Raw genomic sequence first — 19576 nt, 5'->3', positions numbered from 1 at the left:
GAGTTGTGGCTCAGTGAAGTGTTAGCTCTTCTTTATAGGATGCTTTAAAAGTCTTCCATACTGACCTGGGCGGAGCAGAAACAGATCTGAATGAATTAAAACAGATTCTAGGTATAGTGAGTCATAGAGTATCGAAGTGTTAGTTAGCTGAGAGGCCGAATTCAGTCTATAGACTTCTGATCATTTTTTTGTTTTGTTTTGTTTTGTTTTTCCCTCTTTGGCGTAATCAGCTCAGATTTTTAAAAAGCAATGAATTTTGAGTCCCTGGAAGGGAGGTTCACCCTTCAGTTTGCCGTGCTTATTCTGACATAATTGTTTTACCAGGCTCATACCTGAAGCCGTTTGAGTTTGACCCTTTGTCACTACCTGTGAAACAAAGAAGCACAGTCAGCTGAGTGAGCCGATGTTAGTAAGCTAATGCAAAAAACAAAATTTCAGAAGTTCACACAGGACATTTTCAAACTCACATCGCTGCCTCAAAACCAGGGGCAGGTGGCTACATCCCCTTACCTGTTCAGTTAGTGTCTTCAGTACAATTGCCTATCAATAGAAGCCTAGAACCTCCTTTTTTATTTTTATTTATTTTTTAAAAAGTTTATTTATTTATTTATTTATTTGAGCACACACAGAAGGAGAGGGAGAAGCAGACTCCCTGCTGAGTGCAGAGCCTGACATGGGGCTCAATCCCAAAACACTGACCTGAGCCCGAGTCAGACGCTCAACCGACCGAGCCACCCAGGCATCCCTGCATTCACATTTGTCATGTGAAGCTTTGCATTGACTCAGAAAACAAAAACTCGGGTCTAAAATTTCTGTGGAAAGATGATCAGATTTAGTAATCTGGGCAAATTCTGTGAAAGACTTACCTGATTTACAAATTATGTGGGTGAGGCTGTAGAAGATAGTTCTTAGAAGGCTCTCTTTTACCAAGTATAATAATTAGGTCAATTGCCATAACTTTGTAGATGCCAAGGGCTTTCCAATAGGGTGTCATGTATGCTCCCTCGTATTTTATATATAATTTAAAAAATCTCAAAGAAGGTACCCTGGGAAGATTCTAAATAGGAGTGATCAAATCCCAGCCAATTAAAATTTTTTTCTTTTTAAAATCAGTTTTACCAATGTAATTCTATCTGGTTGAATTGAGAAAGTAATTTATTTTACTAAATTATAAATATGTTAACTAAATGGAAAGATCTAAATATCTAAATCACATGCCTGTTCCTACTACTGGCCTTCTACATGATTAGGTATAGGGATGTTTTAGAAAAATAGAGACACTTATGATTTTAATTTACTTTTTCTTTTTTACTTTGACTCAAAGCAGACTTAATTATGGCCTAATTTGTATGTGCTTAATAGAGATCCTGTTTTAAATTTTTTAATTGTTATTTAAAAAATAATAACATGCACTGTATGTTAATTAACTAGAATTTCAATAAAAATTTGAAAAAAATAACAGATCTGCTTGATTAAAATACTTATAAAATTCTGTGCACTGAGAAGTATGCCTCCCATCCCATCCCCCCTTGTCCCAGTTGGCACCCTCATTCAAATAAGGTAACCACATTTATTTCATTAATCCTGAAATTTTTATTGCATTTTTTGTAGGGGAGAGAGGGAGGGAGAGAAATGAGAATTATCTTTATTATATATAAGTAAATACACATGTTATTCTCTGTCCTTTTTACATAAATGGAAGGCAGCGTACTATACAAATTGTTCTACATCTGTTTTTTCATATTTATTAATATATTTTGCAGGTAACTATGTAAGAGTACATAAATAGCTTCCTCGGTTTTTTTTATAGCTGCACAACATTGTTTTGGGTTGTTTCCAATTTTATGCTGTTACAAAAATTGCATCAGTGAGTAACTGTGTACAAATACCACTTTACAAATATGCAGGTATTTCTGTAGAATAAAAAGTTAGAATTGGAATTGTTAATTCCAAGAGTATGTTATGAATTTGTTATTCTTGCAGATGTTGTCCAGTTGCATTCCATCGGGGTTGTACCAAGTTATAGCCCCACCAATTTATGAGAGTGCCAGTTTTTCCACAGTTTAATCAACACTGTGTATTATCAAACTTTTGGTTTTTTAATCCATCCAACACATAAAAACAGTTTTAATCTGTATTCTTTATATTATGAGGAATATTGTACCTCATTTTCATATATTTGAGACCCATTTATATTTCCTTTTTGGTCAATTATCTTCTTATAACCTTTAGCCATTTGTATTGCTTTTTTTCTTATTTGTTGAAACACACTTTATATTTTAGGAATATTAGGTCTTTATCTGCAATACATTTCAAATATCTTTACTAATTTGTCATTTGTCTTGATTTTGCCTATAGGCTTTCTGCTTCTGATTCTCTGGTTTGTTTTGTTTTATCACACAGAAGTTTTGATTATGTGGTTGAATTTATCAATTTGGGTTTGTTATTTTTTTTTAAGATTTTATTTATTTGAGAGAGAGAGCAGAGAGAGCAGAGTGAGAGAGCACAAGTGGTTGGGGGAGAAGGGGAGAGGCGGAGGGAGAGGGAGAAGCAGGCTCCCCACTGAGCAGGGAACCCAATGCAGGGCTGGATCCCAGGACCCCAGGATCATGACCTGAGCCAAAGGCAGATGCTTAACAGATTGAGCCATCCAGGAGCCCTCAATTTGTTTTTCTTTTAAAATTCCTGAATGTTGGAGTCCTTATCAGAAAGATCTTTCCTTGTTTTCTTCTGTACATTCATGACTTTATTTTTTTTATTTTATTTTTTGATTCATTAAGAATTTTTCCTGGTGTACATTGTGAAGTTTGGGTTCTATGTTAATTCCCACCCCCCCCCAGATGGCTACCTACTTGTCCCAGCAGCATATATTAAATAGCTTGTCTTTTCCCCTACTGATCTGAATTGCTATCCTTAATCCTCTTCGGTATTTTGATGTATTTTTAGACATTTTATTCTGTGACTTGGTCTGTTTCTTCATGAGCCAGACAGCACTACTGTAGCTGTTAAGGCTTTATAATATATTTCAACATCTAGAAGTTCCAGTCCTCTTACATTGCCCTTCATTGTTCATTTTCCTGGCTGCTTTTGCCCATGTACTTTTAAAAAATGTACTCTAGCTCTATCTTGTCTTGTTAAAAAATGTTTATTACTTATTGTTTTAAAAGGATAAAAAGACATGAATAATTGACATATAATACTGAGTTTTTTCTCGTACTAAAACAAAGTGTGCCTTTCCTTTTGATCAGTTCTTCTTTTGTGTTCTTCAGAGGGTTTTAAATTTTTCTACCTTTAGCTTTTGTTCATTTCTTAAGACAATTCTTAGGTGTTCTGACATTTTTGTTGCTATTGTAAATGAGATCATCCTTTCAAAGCTATTGACACATATATGGACAAATGCAAATTAAAAGTAAGAGGTTTTAATTCTCCCTGTTGAAAACAAGGGAAGAGATTTTCCTCCCCTTCTTTTTCTTAGAGCATTTCCTTTAGAAACTTCTGATTAGAAGTGCTTTCTCTTCCCTTTGAACTGCATATAAATTCTTAAGAAAACTAGATAGGCCTTTTGTCAGTTTTCAACTCAGGAATGCCTTTCTCAAGAACTCAGAAACCACCTCCTTTCCATGTGAACATCCAAGGAAGATAGCACCCTATTTCCAAGTTTCAGCAGGAGGGCAGGAACCTCCATTTAGCTGACCTAGCTCCCAGTTATAAAACTACCTCCTGTCACAAAAATATGAGAAGTTTGTTTTTCCTTTGTCAGTTAACTAGCACAGGTGGGTACTTCAATTGCCAGGTAAATTGCCAGGATGAACTCTGTGAAATAAAATGGTACAATTAAGTCTTATGACTTAAGAACTAGTTACTGTTTATCTTGAGAATATGTATGTAATGGGTTGTATCTGCCTGACTATGTGGCTGAAGGGTGAGATTTCTCTCTGCCTTTGCAATCTCGTATCAGATTCCCTGTGATATATGTATCACATTCTGGTTTAATGCTTATTCAATAATAAAATTGTTTTCTTTCTTTACTACCTTTGTGGAGAGGATTTCTGGATTGGGAGAAGATTTTGTTTTTAGTTATATTTCCTCACATTTAGTTGGGAGTTGTGTCCCCTCCTCCTTCTTCAGCTGCAGCCGCCATCTTGGACTCTGCAGGTGACCTTGAAGATGGAAACCCCCCTATGTTGGCTAAGATGTTGAGGAAAAAGGAATAAACTTGGAGCCTGATGACTATGGAGCTACTGTACCAGCCCGGCATTGCTTCACTTTAGATTTCTTTCATGTGGGAGAGAAATAAAATTCTCTTGTTTCAGCCACTGTTATTTTGGTTGTTCTGTTATATGAGACTGAATCAGTTATTCTAACTGATACACTGCCAGAAAGAATAACTTCAAATAAAATAAAGCCAAATAAGCTTTCTTATTTAAGCATCCTTTAACATTTGGCTGTGTTTTTGCTTACACCCATGTACTGCAAGTCAACTGATTGAGTTTTCAAGACATGCATTTTGTGACCAGTTTATTTTTGGTTTTTTTACCATGAAGCCATTTGTTCAAATGTAAATGTCCTCTGGGTGCTTTCTTGGCTTTAAAAAATGTCTAAGATGGGGATGTCTGGGTGGCTCAGTCGGTTAAGTGTCTGCCGTCAGCTCAGGTCATGATCCCAGGGTCCTGGGATGGAGTCCTGCATCAGGCTCCTTGCTTAGCAGGGAACCTGCTTCTCCCTCTGCCTGCCACTCCCCCTGCTTGTGCTCACTTTCTATTTCTCTCTCTCTCTCTGACAAATAAATAAATAAAATCTTTTTTTTTTTTTAAATGACTAAGATGGACTTTTGATAATACATGCTTTATCTTTTACAGGTAAAAATATTAAACATTGGTCATATTTTGAGCATCTATCCGCCATTAATGCATATGTTGGAATGGGCCTATAATGTTCTTAAGGGAGATCTTGACCCTCTCATAGGCTCACTTCTATGCAGTGGTAGCTAGGTCTTCTATTTCCACATGGGACTGGAAGTGTCTTCAGCTTTTGTTAAAGGATGTTAATTCAGTTCTAGCTTTGCTGATGATTAAAAACTATCATTCTGTCCTACAGCAGCACCAGAGAATATCTCCAGGCACTTGTCAGGAAGTATAACATTAAATTCACAGCCACTTAGTATGAAGCAAAAGCCCTCTGAGAAAAGTAATATTTATGGAGGACAACTTGAAGAATATGCAGTCCTTCCTTTCTTCAGATGATCTGCAATCCATCTTTAACTTAAACATCCTCTCAGGGCTGTTTGTCTGGATTCCATTGTTTTGGTCCCTTGTACATGACTCTTATTTAATTATGTTTTGTCGTTATGACTCCTGCCTACATTTAAACATATTATAAATAATAGCTGTGTGAAGTTATTATAATTACTATAAGGCTGTTGTTGACTCAGTTATTCATTTCATGGCATGGTGTTTTCTTTATGAGGTCACATGCAATAACTTTCCCTGGTTTCATTACAAAACTGTGCATTTATTGAGTAAGTGACTGGTTACTTTTTATTGAGCAATTGATTTGCTTTATGGATTATGGATTATTTTATGCATTTTTGTGTGGCATATAGTTTACTAAGTCTGATGAAATTTTCTTCTGAAACAAGGACATCAGAATAAACCCTTGGTTCACTGTCGCTTGTTACGCATCTCACACTTTCATATATTGTCCTTCTTTTTCATGATCTCTATTCCTGTGACTTTTTCCTCCTTGGTTCATCTCTTTGGTTCTGTCTCTTTGGATTAAGGGTGAAGAAGTCTAGTTGGTTCAGAATGTTTTTCTTAGCAGGATAAAAACCAAGCAAACAGGGGCGCCTGGGTGGCACAGTTGTTAAGCGTCTGCCTTCGGCTCAGGGTGTGATCCTGGCGTTCTGGGATCGAGCCCCACATCAGGCTCCTCCGCTATGAGCCTGCTTCTTCCTCTCCCACTCGTCCTGCTTGTGTTCCCTCTCTCGCTGGCTGTCTCTCTGTCAAATAAATAATAAAATCTTAAAAAAAAAAAAAAACACCAAACAAAAACACTTACTTTTTTTTTTTTTTTTTAGAGTGGAGATGTTTCATTGAACTTTTAAGAAAAAGCTTCAAAGTTGGTAGTCTTTTAGAATGTTTTTTTAAAGAAAATTGGGATTTCTACTTTATTTTTCAGGCTAATAATTATTTATTTTTTAAACCTGTTTAGAACTCTTATTTTATTTCATTTTTAAAAAATTGATAATACATCCATGCAGCTCTAAATGCAAAAGGAACAAACAAGTATGAAATGAAAACTCTCCCCTAACCCATGTTCCAGACCCCAAGTTCCCTTCCCTTGGAAGTTGCCAATGTTATGTTTCTTTTGTACTTTATGTTTTTGGGTATACTTTTTGTATAAGCAAACATATATAAATTCTTTCTTCTGATTTTTTTATGATAATATACTCTTCACACTGTGCTGCCTTCCCCTTTTGTCAAAAATGGTATATATTGGGGCGCCTGGGTGGCTCAGTCGGTTAAGCGTCTGCCTTCAGCTCAGGTCATGATTCCAGGGTCCTGGGATCGAGCCCCACATCGGGCTTCCTGCTCAGCAGAGAGCCTCCTTCTCCCTCTCCCTCTGCTGCTCCCCCTGCTTGTGCTCTCTCTGTCAAATAAATAAATAAAATCTTAAAAGAAAAAAAAAGGTATATATTAGAGCTTTCTCCAACCATGCATAGAGTGCTTCCTCATTCTTTGTTCCAGTTGCCAAGTACTTTATGGTTATATTTTATTTAACCGCTTCTGTATTCATGGTCATTTTGGTTGTTTCTAATCTTTTAAAAATTATTAATACAAACAATATTTTATTGGATAACCTTGTACAGAACCAGTTTGCCTATTTGAGTATATCTGTAAGATACAGTCCTAGAAGCATAACTTTCAATTCACTTTGTACATGTATTTTAAGTTTTGATGGATATTGCCAACTTGCTGTCCATAGAAGTGGTACTAATTTACATTCCCCCAGCTATTTTTTATAGTACTTCTTAAATGAGGCCCTCAAAACATCAAATTACTTGATACCATTTAAGTGCTATACAGAACTAGCCATAGATGGTCTTTGCCCTTAAGAAAACTAGCATTCAAAAGAGATGGATTTTTTTCAAGCATGCACATTTTTTAATTGACCGTTCAGCTTTTTGTAATTTACTTGCCCACATTTCTTTGTTACTTTAGAAAAATCAGGGAGAGTGAGCGTGTGAAACTGGCAGAAACAGCTAGAAACGTAGTTAACAAACGGTAGCCCTCCCTTGCCTCAGGGCCCATCCTGTGTTCTGGGACATCTCCTGCTCCTGGATTTAAAGAGTCCTGTGGCTGTGGGAGATGAGGGCGGGGAGAGATGCTAGCTGCAAGTCTGGTGTCTAAAAGTGGACACTTAAACATAGCTTGGCTCAGGAAACTTTCCAAACTACAAATTACTCTTAACTTAAAAAAAAAAAAAAAAAAAAAAAAAAAAAAAAAAAGCTCCAAACCGTTCTCCTGGAGAATTCTGATGTGAAAGAGTGGAAGAGCAGTATACAATGTCCTGTGCTTTGGCTGGCAGGAGTCATGAAGAAACATCTGGTTTCCCAGGGCTAGGCCTGGTAACATAGCTCTGACTACAAATGGCTCTACACCCATTTCTGCCCATCTCATTTTATCTGTGCAATAAAAGGACAAATATGTTTTTCTGTCTGTTAAAACAGAGTCTCAGAGAGCTTACCTGCTTTGCCGTGGGATCCCATGGTAGAGATGTGGCCAACAGAGCAAGAATTTGAAAAGGTTGTGCTACCTGCCTCCATTATAGGCCTCAGGCCTCTGTTCTCACTCTCATGAGAAGCCAGAACTCTGTCCCGAACTCAGGGCCCTTCCTCCCAAAGTCCATCTCACACTCTTCTGACTCATTCTCAGGTTAATCCTTTTCACAGAATCTGCATTCCAACACAGAATTACATGCTCATCTGGTAACATACTGTGTTCTTTTCCACTTCATGTCTTTATGTTCTTCCTGTGCCTGGAAGATTCTTTTGCCCATCCACAACACTTCAAAATTCTAGCTGCACAGTGCATTCATTAAATTTTCCCTAACCCTGCTCCAACAAGCTCTGTGGAATCTCTCTTTTGGCCAAATGCATGCTGCGCTTTCTCATACTTCTCATCTGGCATTCTGGGCAGAGCTGTTCATGTTTATGAATTTGCCTCTCTCTTCCCCTGCATTGGATTATAAGCCCTTTTATGGCACAAACCATTATCCTTATATCCATTGCAGGGCCTGACTCACTTGAGCGGTATAAACACATACACACACACACACACACACACATACGTGTGTGCACGAGTGTATTTAACATGTGCATAAAGCAATTATGATTGAAGTAAATGAATGAATTAAAAAATGTAACTTTTTTCTTGTAGGTTGAATGGTGGAAGACATTTATTATAGTTGATGCAACCAAAAGATATCATTTCATCTATTTGTAATTAACCAGTGGTTCTCAATGCCATCAGGATCACCTGCATCAATTGTTAAAACTCAGAATGCTGGGCCTCACCCCCAGAATTTGATTCAGTGGGTTTGAGATTGTATATTTCTTACACATTCCCAGGTGGTGCTGATGCTGCCAGTTTAGGCACCTGCAGGTTGAGACCCACTGAAATAAGCTATTAATTGTGTAAGTTTAGTGACATAATTATTCCACGGTCACTTCTGTCCTATTAGCTCTGGTCTGTTTACTCAGGAGGATGTTTGATAGATTCCAGAACAGTCTGGACTATGAGTGTGTCAGTGGACTGTGACTAGTGAAAAGACCAAGCTTTCCCCCCTCAGAATAGAGAGCAGCGAAGGGTTGGTGTGTCCCTCAGGATATATGGGTTAAGAAAGAATGCCAAGGATGCCACCAACCTGCCACCCCCTGCAGAGCAGGGAGGAGTCAGAGAAGTGCCAGACTGCCTGGGAGCAGCAGGTCACCCCAGGAACCTGCCAGAACTTAGAGTTATGTCCATCTTTTTCTTCAGGTGCTTCCTTTATTTCTTTTTTAAATGACATATATTATTTTTCTGTGGAAAATTTTTTTCTTGGAAATAACTTGTATTTTAAAATTTTTTTTAAAGATGTTATTTATTTATTTGTTAGAGAGAGAGAGTACAAGCAGGGGAAGTGGCAGGCAGAGGGAGAAGCAGGCTCCCCACTGAGAAAGGAGCCCCATGTGGGACTCGATCCCAGGACCCCACGAATCCCTAGATTTTCCATTAAGTGCCTACTAGATGGCAAGCTCCTTGGGCGCTGGGATCTTGTCCCAGGTGTCTTGGTGTCCTTGTTCCCAGTACAGTACCAGGCACACAAAGTGAGGTACAATTATGTTGAAAAATTGAACAGAATTGTTTCTGACATTTGCTCTGAAACTTCAAATATTCTCCATAGTGTCTAGCACACTATGTTTAAATATTTTAAAAGAAAATAGCTAATTTGAGGCACACATTTGGGTTATGACCTAAAGTTTTCCTAGTTTTATTATGGAATTTTTCTTGTTATAATAAAATCCTTTGCTGAAATATGCATGCAAAAAAAAATTTAAGACCTTTGAGATTTAATTTGATACAAAGTCACTGTGTGATCTGGGTAGCCAATTAATAAGTCTGGGCCTTCTTTTTTCACATTCATTAATTTGTCTTTTAATTGAGCAATCAATTAACACCCATTTATTGAGTCAGGCTTTGCTAAGCACAGGGATCTTCACACATGCAAATAGACAGAAGTACTACTTCTTACCTTATCGAATGGTGCTCATGGACATGTAAAGAAGGAACAGTGTGATTATGACATGTGCCAAAATGGTGGCAGCTGTACTGACGGGAGGAGACCCCTCTCTCCGCCTGGGGAGTTGAAACAGATTTCACAAAGGGGGTGCATCTGAGGAGTATTTCCAGGAGTGGTGGATGGGCTCCCCGGAAATGGCCTCAAACTTCTTCTAAGTATGTGGGTCAAAATGGAAGAATTCCTAAAGTTTCTTGCAGAGCTCGGATAGGATTTTAAAAGATGGCCTAAAAATGTTTTTGAGCAACACCTATTTCCATTGACCCTATTTTTTTCTCTCAGCCACTCAGCTCGCTCCTATTCCAAGACATAACTGTTTGGACCACATGGCTCTGTTGGTTGTGGTGAGCCGACTGTCCTTAATATTTTTATTAAGGAGCATACATTTCTGTCCTCACCACCCTCCGCCCTCGCATTCTGGTTTCTTCTTTTCACTCCACTTTCTTTTTTAAAAGATCCTTCAAAAAGCCTTGTTTTACAAGAACCCTCTTGAGGAAGAGCTAATTAGTTTTCTCAGCAAAATTAAAGGTGAATCATCTTTGAAACTCATAGACCTTTACACATTTCTGAATTCTTCAGTTTCCAGGAAGAGATGAAATTTTTTTTTGCTGATAGTCATTTGTAATGCAAACAGATTCCTTAACTCTCTCTCAGGAGGGTGGAAGAGAATCTGTTTCCAAAGAAACCATGTAATACTTAAGACTTTTATGATAACATTAATTTGGAGGAACATTTTAGTGTGACCCTTTTTAAAAGAAAAAGGGTATAAAGTTTCATCCTTCTGATTCTTTATAGTCTTTGAGAACTTGTTCAAAAAAAGGAGGCTCCTGAAGACCCAGAGTTCCTACAATGGGCGGGTTTTAACCTTGAACAACAATTTTGTGTTCTCCACATGGTTACAATGGAACCTTTGAAGCTTTGAGGGAATGAAAAGTACGGCAACTTCTTAGAACCTCATGTTCTCTATCCACTAAACTAAATGCTAACCCCCCCTCCCCCACCATGAGGCATGATGATGTCGCTTCAGTTTTGTTCCCTCGACATTGTTTTGAATAATGGGAGTGGGGGGCATGGATAGGTGGGGGATAGCCCACGTATGGGTTTTGTTTTTATAGTGTGACACACGTGAGTGTTTAATAAGGGTCTTTCGGTGATTGCTTGTGTCATTATTGAAGGAAGCAGGGGATCCTGAAGGCAGCACAGAAGCTACCGAGTTTTGTGCCTCCGGGGTGCAAAGATGCCTTAACCTTCATCTCCCAAATTCTGTTCCAGCGTTAGCGGTGGGGGTGGGTTGAAAAAGCTCAGAGAAAGCAGTTTGACGGGAGGTTGACACTCTCAGCCTCCCAGGGAATTGCCATTCACCCTCCTGCTCCCCACAGTCTTACACAATTGGGGCAAAGAATGGTTTTTGTCTATTTTGTGGCATTACACTATCTCCTTCATTCCCCATCAGCTCCCCCTGCAAAATTTGAACTCCGTGAGCAGAAGGTGCTGCTACCCGTACTCAGCAGTTTCAGGACAGCTGAGAAACTTGAAATAATTCGGGTTTGATTCTCTCCCCTGCACCCCCTGCCTATTTATCCATGGATTTAAAAGCAAAATCCTAAAAGTTATTGAAACAGGGTTTACTTGGTAACTGTCACAACTGCTAGGGCACCAGCGTTCCCTCGGTGTCCCTTCCCCTGTGTGGAAACTTTCTTTTAAATATTGCTTCCACCACTAACCTAAAGACAAAGATGAAGTATGATGACAAATTCCTAAGAAATGTTTCACAATTTGCTCACTCAGAATAAGGTAGAGTCGGCCGTTCACTTACAAAACAAAAACCTGTCCTCCTCAGCAGAATTCGCTTTTGTTTTTCTCCCTGTAATTTACTGCCTGGTTAGGGTTTAATAACACAATACACTCTAGTTCGCTGCCCCCATAAAACTTGCAGGCGGAGAAGCAGCTACAGTAGTCGGATACGTTCCCACTCTGGGTAAAGAAATGAAATCCTGAAGTTTAATCTTGGTGGCAGCGGAGCTGGGAAATGATGAGACAAATCAAGTTTACCAGACATTTTTGCTGAGCTCAGGTTGCTAGACAGGCAAGCGCTGCCAACCCCCTGGGGGCCTGTCTCATTTCGCACACCCCACTGCTCCCACCCGGTTTCATTTCTGAACGTTTATTTGTGTTGATTGTTAGTATCCAGTGATGCAATATTGTAAGAGATGACGGAGCTGAGTACTGCTTCCAGAGCTTTTCCAAACAGAGAAAACACTTGCACACCAGAGGGCTTAAATCTAGAGTGATTTCAACATGGTCTTCCTTTCTGTTTTTTAAGGGAAGCATTTTTCACTTTGTTGGTGTTAAAGGGAATGCAGGATGTGACGGGGTGCAGACCGTTGAGTGACAGGAGATGCCTGTGTATGCGTGTTACAAAATGGGAGTTTTTATGGTCCCGGGATAGGTTGGTGAACAGGCATTTGAATGCTGGCTGAAGAAGCAGCATCTTTTATTGTCTCTCAGTTTTTAAATTAAAAGATCATCTATGACCTGGTCCATTGAATTAATATCACATGGCTGGCTAATCGAATATAAAATATCTCCTTTCACAGATACTCTTCTAGCATGAGGGCTGTTTGCAAGGCAAATCTGCTAGCGCTTAAAAACCCAAACAAACGGGAAGAATCGTAACAAGCGAGAAGGGCAATAGTACAGTTTGTACACAGACGCTAGAATTACTAAATGTTGGAGCCAGCTGCTGAGTCCAGACCCTGTTAGCAGAATGCCGGGTCTCGAATCCCAGCTTCACCTCTTACATCATGATGTGGTCAGCTCCATCTTGCGCCTCGGTTTCCCATCCATAAAGTCAATAGTACCCACCTTTTAGTTTCTTTTCTTTTTTCTTAAAGATTTTATTTATTTATTTGAGAGAGAGAGCACACAGAGGCAGAGGGAGAAGCAGACCCCCACTGAGCAGGGAGCCCTGCGCTGGGCTCAATCCCACTACCCTGGGATCATGACCTGAGCCAAAGGCAGACGCTTGACCAACTGAGCCATCAGGCGGCCCTGTACCCATATCTTAGTAAGAGGACTAATTCATTTAATGTTGTAAACCATTACAGCAACTTGTGGCACATGGGGTTTGTTTGTTTTGTTGTTATTATTTACTATTATCATTTATCCCAAGTTCTTCTGGTCAAATACCCAGCCTTTTATTTTAGTGCTCTTCTTTTATACTACTGCTACCCAGAAAAGAATCTATTTGTAGGTTCAAGCGTGCTACATCATGCTGGTAAATAAGAAAACTGGAAGCGTAGGGGTGTGTGTGCGTGCGCACACAGGTGCGTCTCAAATACGTCTATACTTCTTTTTTTTTTTTTTTTAAGATTTTATGTATTTATTTGAGGGAGAGGGAACACGAGCCCGGTTAAGTGTCAGAGGGAGAAGCAGACTCCCCGCTGGGCGGGAAGCCCTAGGTGGGACTCGATCCTGCGACTCCAGGATCATGCCCTGAGCCGAAGGCAGTTCCTTAACCAATTAAACCACCCAGGCGCCCCACAGTCTATACTTCCAATCATGATACAGCAGGGTACTGGAAAGAAACGTTTCTGTCTCCTTCCATAGAGGCAGGCCATCTAGAATATTGTAGGTGCCTCCTCAGTGATGTGTCCTTGGCCATCACTGCCCTCTCCAGAGTGACCTTTTATACAAATGCGGAGTCTCTTCTTCTAGTGGAAGTTTTAAGGTCATCAGTGTTGTAGTTAGCAGTTTTGAAAAACCTTGTTAAACATCTTGGCCAGAGAGCTTGTTACTGGCTCTGTTTGCACAAGTCATCTGAATGAGACTTGGGAATTGGCAACTCATTAGCAGTCACGATGGTTGCAAAACCAGGAACATGCCTCCAAAAACTGTACATTTTTGTTAATGATACTAGGTTTTCATCACTGACCACAGTCAGCATTGGATTTACTGTTTTAGTTCTCAAGACTTCTGCTCTTTTCTGAAAACAAGAACGTGCTTTTACCTTAAGGGCAAAATGTAAATGTGTGACATGTGCTTGTCCCCAGGCAAGTGACTCACTGCAGATGTAGTGACAAGCTATCCTTCAGTTTGATGGTTGATCAGTGAACTGGATGTGGAACTGTAGGAAATTTGCAATGTTAGGAAATTAGATAAGCAAGATTGTCGCTAAAATAAACCTCTACTTATTAAAATTACTACTGCAGCCAAAGTTAATGGCTATCAAAATTGGGAAAGAGTGTATTCATAGATCCAATTCATTCCCTTAACATTAATTTAACGAGCATTTACTACCCAGTCTCTGTGCGAGGGCGGAGGATACAAAGACGAGGAGGTACTGTCCTTGCCCTTCGGGCATTTTTTAGTCTTTGGCTGAAAGCGATCCTAAATAAACGCTTTCCAAAACAGAGCCATAAGCAAAGTGTTAAGGGAGCACAGAAATTTGGAAACATCTTTTCAGAAGATTAAACACTTAAAGTGGGTCTCAAAAGGTAAAAATAATTTCTGGAGAGAGAATGGAGGCAGGACATTCCAGAAACAGTCAGAGAGCATATTTAGAGGCAGAGAGAAAGGGTTGCACAGGATGTGCTTGGGGACTTAGCTGGAGGGAACATTTCATTGAAAAGTGTAGTGAGAAATAAAGTTAGTAAAAGTAATTGGGTCCAAATACCCTCCTGATGGGTTTAAACCCCACCCTAAGGCAACATATCATTGCACATTTTTAAGTATGAATGTGACTTGGATAAATGTCTTTGAAAGCTGACTTGGGAGATAGCCTGGACTGTGGATAAAGGTGGGGAGAGTCTGGGTATTGGGGAAGTATGTTGGTCAGCTCAGGCTCTATAAAAAAAACCCACAGACTGGGTGGTTTAAACAACAAATACTTACTTCTCACAGTTGTGGAGGCTGAGAAGTCCAAGATCAAGATAAGGTGATTTGGTTCCTGGTGAGGGCTCTTTTCCTGGCCTGCGGATGTCTGCTTTCTCACTGTCTTCACAAGGTTGAGGCGGCTGAAGGAGGAAGGGGGTGTATGTGTTGCAGGGGAGAACACTCTGGACTCTCTTCTTAGGAGGACACTAATCCCATTGTGGGCTCCCTCCTTCATGACCTCACCAAAGCCCCCCCCCTTTCTGACACCAATGTATCATCACATTGGGGGTTAAGTCTTCAACACATGAGTCCCAGAGGCACACAAACATTGAGGGCATAACAGAATTAGAAGGCCCCTCAATAACCAAGACATTAAATAGCAGGGTTAGAATTAAGGTTGAGACAGGGTGTCAAGAGAGCTCCTAAACAATGTTAATAGATCTTAGATGACCGATTAAATGTGAGGGGGGATAGAACTAAGGGTTAGAGTTAAGAACTAAAACTGCCTGTGTAATGATTAAATTCATAGGCCTAAGACTGAAACTACCTAAGTTCACTCTAACAGTGTGATGTGGGGCTTGATTCTTAAATTCTTTGTACCTTGGTTTTCTGATCTGTAGAGTGTGGCTAGTAATTATACCTACCTCTTACAGAAATTTTGATAGTTAAATGTCAGAAAGTGTATAAAGCACGAAGAACAACGCTTGCTCTTTAGGAAGACACTACATGTCAGATAGTACTTTATTACCCACAATAACAAATAATCATATTCACTACATTTTTGAATGGATTCCTTCAGACTGGTAGCATTTGAAACTGCATCAGCAGCCCCCACACCCGGCTCTAACACCCACACCAGCAGGCCCCCTCCCACCCTCTGGGCACCTACCTTATTTGTCTCACCTAGTAGTTCTTACACCGAATTGCTCCAGAAGGAAAGGGGAAGAGGCAACACAAACTTCCTGAATTTTCTTAGGGCATTTTGCTCATGCTATTTCTAGCATCTCCAGTAATGATATTTCACCTAAATTGACTGATCTGAACAATTCAGCACACACAGACATGTGGCCAAGTGAGGGCTGCTTTCAGACACCAGTTCTTGCTTCGTGGCAGTCTCTCTCTCTCTTCCTGTCCATTAGCACAACAGGAAACCAAGCAGTGAGTAATTGGATAGGGCCTCCTTTTACTTCTAATGAGCATTAAGTTAGTGGTAAGGACTAAGAAGAGGGTTGCTTACCTAACAGTTTCAGATCTTGTTCTAAAGTTTCTTTGTATCTAACTAAGTATGGGATTGGAATTTGGTTTAATGAGCTCTGCTGGTCCAACTACTTAAGCCTTCTTCTCACTGGTTCAAGGGTGTGGCTCAGAAATACGCCATTTCTGCAAAAGAGATTAATAATAATATAATATAATATAATATATATATAGAATATGGAGCATTTGCACTTCAGACATGCTGTTATCATTTCCTTCTGTTGACAGAGGAAATTCCTACCCACATCATGCACAGTCCTTTGAACATACAACTACAGTAATATATGACTTTAGCACCTCTGTTTTGAAGAACCAGTTAGGAGCAACGGGGTATATGTTTTCCTTTTTTTCCCTAGGTAATAGCAATGGGCATTTCTAAGTTTTCCTTTTTCCACGGAATGAATTTTGCTGAAACTGGCTTTTTGATGTAAGGAAGGCACTTGCTGGCTTCAGGTTCCGATAAGAACTGTTCCTGGAGCCTATCTTGGTTGCCTTCCAGAATGAGGACATCTAAGATACTTTCTGGATTCACTAGCAATTGTCCTGGTTCAGACAAAACCTTACTTTACTTAGCAGGGAAAATTTGCCCGATTTTTTTTTCTTTTCCCTGTGTTTTCCATTCCTGGTTTTTCCTGTGGTCCATCAGAGTGTGAAGAAATATCCCACAGAAATATCCTTGACAGAAGATCTTGTGCAATAGAAATAAAAAGTAGGAGCCCAGGTATAGGTGGTATTTCACAGGAACTCTGGAAATGGAATCAGGAGATTTGGGATTTGGTCCTTGCCTCTGTGGCTAATAAACTCTGTAGAATGTTTGGAAGTTTCTTAAGTGATTTAGGCCACTTCAGGAGGCGAGACTAGACCAGCAGTTTCTTACAGTGCTTTGTAGATACCCGGGGTTGTAGTCATCAGAGCTGACCTACAGCTTTGGTACAAGTGACAGTTTGGGGGAACTGGCGGGATAGTCACTGAGAAGGATGTGAAGGGACCTTTGCCCCAAGAATCTCCACTGTCGTTCATGTAGAAAGCATCTCTACCTTCATATGTGTTACAACTTATGTTCTTAAAGAATCTTTTTGTTTTGAAGGGCTCTCTTACAATGAAATGAAATCAAATCAAAGCTGTGAGACTCTTGAAGGCCCCTTTAGCACCACATGTTTACTGGTTTTCTATGATATTCATGTATCTCATAGGCTGGGTCATTTTGTTCTCGGAGATGAGACCAGTCTGTGTTGATCTGAGACCGAAATTCCCTGCATACTTTGATAAAAAGCAGGGTAGCCCAGCAGGAGGTGAACTTCTATTTGCTGGAGCTTTGTTCACACAGGTATGAAGATGAAAAGAGAGGGAGGCAGCAAAGGAAATGTGGTTTTCCATGTTAGTAGCTCGACTTCCCCTGCATTTTCTTTTCTGTTAAGGGAAACTCCCCCAATCTCTCTGAAGGGCAGCAACAGTTCACAAGGCACCCACATTTTTGTCTGGTGCTTTTCTGAGAAGCTGTGTGGCAGCAACTTAGCAGGGGGCCCAGAAGCTGCATTTTCTAGTCTCAAAACTATTTGATCAGGACAGAAAGGAACAAACTCCCCACAGCGAGATCGCCAGAAATGTAGTTATTTACCCCATTAATTGTGGGGAGCACTAGGGCTCTTGTACCCACCAGGACTAAGTAAATTTGTTTCAAGAATGTTTGCTTTGGGGTGATGGTGGTTGAGATTTGGTGGTATCTTTCTCTGATACAACTAGCTCTCTAGAGAATTGTATGGTGAAGTTGGCAGAGAGCAAAGATAAGAGATGTACAAACCAACATTCAATATTCTAAAACCTTCAACAAGTTATCTAACATTATTGGGTATTGAATCTACTAGGGGCTATATATAGCTTTTGCTTTTTATAGAACACTCAGTATTCAAATAATTTAAGACCAACACCGTATTAAGAGGAAGCATATTGGTAGATAACTCTCTTTGTTCCTCAAAAGATTATTTAAGAAATAATGAAAAGTGGTTCCTCTATGCTGTCTTGGAACACATGGAAACATTCAGAATAGTAGAAAAGACTGTTGGGTGCATTTCCTTCTCTGGAGATCATAACCTAAGCTGACTGTTTTGGGGGTAGTGCTGCTTAGTGGCACCTGCCTGGACGAGATAATGTCAGATCCATGGTTTTCAGATTTATCAAATGAATGCAGTATTGAATAAAATGAAAAATAGTGACCAACTGTGATGGTTGAATTTATGTGTCAGTTGGACTAGGCCATGGTGCCCAGTTGTTTGGTCAACACCAGGCTAGGTGTTGCTGTGAAAGGATTTTTTGATGTGGTTAATATTTAAATTAGCAGACTTTGAAAAAAGCAGATTATACTCCATAGTGTAGGTGGGCCTTATCCAATCAGTTGAAGGCCTTGAGAGAAAAGACCGAGGTTTGCTGATGGGAAGAGGATTCTGCTTCCAGATTGCTTTTGGGTTCAAGACTGCAACATTAACCTCTTTCTGGAATTTCTAGCCTGCCCTGCAAATTTTGGACTTGGCAGCACCCAAAACTGTGAGCCAATTCCTTAAAATCAATCAATCTTCTTTTCTGTATCTATGTGCATGTGTGTGTACACACACACACATATACATATATATGTACATATTCATACAAATATATACACATATACATATTCATTCAAATATATATGAAAAAGTACATATATAAAAAATATACTGGTTTTGTTGTTCTGGAGAACACTAAGTTAATCACCAACATAAGATTATAATTTTAACTTTTTACCAAATAAGGACTCAAAATTAAACAAATAAATAAAAATAAAAACCTATCATCTACTGCTGCTATCACTTTTTGAAAGAAAGAACCACTTTCCACTGCCATAATAGGAAAGATATAATCTCAGAATACATGGCAGTTCTGATGGAATAAATGATATCCTACCACACAGATTATCACACTGCTTTACATTTTTTCTGTGCACGAGTGCAAATGTCCGAGCCAGGTATCAGGAGCTGAGCTGCAGGTGACCCAACTTCTGCTTGTGTGGCAGAATCATCCCACTGTTACTCCTAAGAGAAATATTTTCTCCTGCTACAAGACTGGGAGAGCAATAAGGTGTCAAGACTACAGTCTCCCCCTCTTTCTCCAGACAATACATACAGAATCGTATAGCTGTTTATGAGCCCGGCTGATTCTACTGTCTTTTCTCTTTGGTCACAGATGATCATAGAAACATCTTGCTGTAAAAGCACCTCACAGTTTCTTCTTCAATGAAACCACACTTCCTTTATGTTCTTTTCAGCTCAGATCTGCTGTTCATGCCGGGGGCTGGGGTTTTCCATCGCAGGCTTCTTAAAATTTATGATCCTTTTAGGGTATGAGCTGGCAGTTCCCCCAAAGAGCACCGAGTTCAATGCCACTCTTCACAGATGAGAGCACAGAGGCTAAGAGAAGAGAGGTAGAGTGGTGCCCAGCAGAGACAAAGGAGGGTTAAAACCCAAGTTCTCGAATGCAGTGTAGCAATGGCCTTCCTCTTTAGAACTTCCTCTTCTGCCCCCATCACTTCCCATTCTGTTGTCTCTTTTCCCAAGAAGTGCCCTCCTCCTTTTACATTGCCTTC

The 19576-nt window shown here is 39.8% G+C and overlaps 2 long non-coding RNA genes across 2 annotated transcripts in view; one reads left to right on the top strand and one right to left on the bottom strand.

Annotated features, from left to right (window-relative positions):
• LOC103673058 overlaps positions 1-4632 on the top strand; it is a 42017-nt gene extending 37385 nt beyond the window's left edge. The window contains exon 3 of the long non-coding RNA XR_571303.2: positions 4129-4632. This is a non-coding gene — a long non-coding RNA (uncharacterized LOC103673058). The remainder of the gene's footprint in view (positions 1-4128) is intronic.
• Positions 4633-13308: 8676 nt separating this feature from the next.
• LOC103673057 lies at positions 13309-19251 on the bottom strand. Its single transcript, XR_571301.2, has 4 exons — positions 19117-19251; positions 15602-16092; positions 14731-14852; positions 13309-13963 (listed from the first exon to the last, which is right to left on the bottom strand). It is a non-coding gene; the product is annotated as an uncharacterized LOC103673057 (long non-coding RNA).
• Positions 19252-19576: the final 325 nt, after the last annotated feature.

Source organism: Ursus maritimus, unplaced genomic scaffold, assembly GCF_017311325.1.
Source record: "Ursus maritimus isolate PB19 unplaced genomic scaffold, ASM1731132v1 scaffold_4, whole genome shotgun sequence".
NCBI classification, from domain to species: domain Eukaryota; kingdom Metazoa; phylum Chordata; class Mammalia; order Carnivora; family Ursidae; genus Ursus; species Ursus maritimus.
The sequence above is the reverse complement of the archived record's forward strand: the minus strand, read 5'-3'. Positions and strand labels throughout refer to the sequence as shown.